Raw genomic sequence first — 850 nt, 5'->3', positions numbered from 1 at the left:
TACTTTATATATATATATATATCAGATAGTGAAGAGAAGGTTATTATAAGGAAGTAACTACTAAGGAGGACAAGGTGTAGTGTGGTCCGCTATACTAACTAAGATGCTTTGAATCTTTCGTAGTACATAAATGTATTTGGGCCTCTACATTGTCACATCTGTAGTACATAAATGTATTTGGGCCTCTACATTGTCACATCTCTAGTTAAAAGAAATCTAAATTTTATGTGAAATTGAAAAAATAGATTTGTCAAAGAGCCTTAGCTCAGATGGTGTTTCACTCTTTTTTCATTATTAATGTCTAGAGTTCAAACTCTAGAGAATGCATTTGAAAAAAAAATATGATAAATGTGTGAGAAGTATATGGGTGTATTATGTACTTAAAATTTGGGGTTGTCCAATCTATTAAAATACCTAGAATTGGGAGTTGTTTAATTCATTGACAAAAAAAAAAAAAAAAAAAGATTTAGTATATAAAATATGAAATCCTAAAAAGGAATATGGTTACATCATCATCATCATCAATCAATAGTTCAATACTACCTGCCTCTGAAGCCACTATAATTTCTGTGAACCCCAGTTCTATATAAATTTCCAAGGGATGAAAATAAAGGAACATTTGGGTATAAGCATAAATTCTAGTTATAGCAATATCCAATTGTTCTTGTGAAGTGAGTGTTGTGAACTTGTGATGTATATAATTCGTCCTGTTCAAGACTAAGTTCATCTTCGCCTGAAATAGATGAGTTATTATACGTTAATTTCAAGAAAATTGAAGACATTAAACACTTATAAAAATATTCTGACACTCAAATAAAAATAAATAAATATAATATATATTCATAATAAA

This window comes from Arachis ipaensis, chromosome B03 (assembly GCF_000816755.2).
Source record: "Arachis ipaensis cultivar K30076 chromosome B03, Araip1.1, whole genome shotgun sequence".
NCBI lineage: Eukaryota > Viridiplantae > Streptophyta > Magnoliopsida > Fabales > Fabaceae > Arachis > Arachis ipaensis.
The sequence above is the reverse complement of the archived record's forward strand: the minus strand, read 5'-3'. Positions refer to the sequence as shown.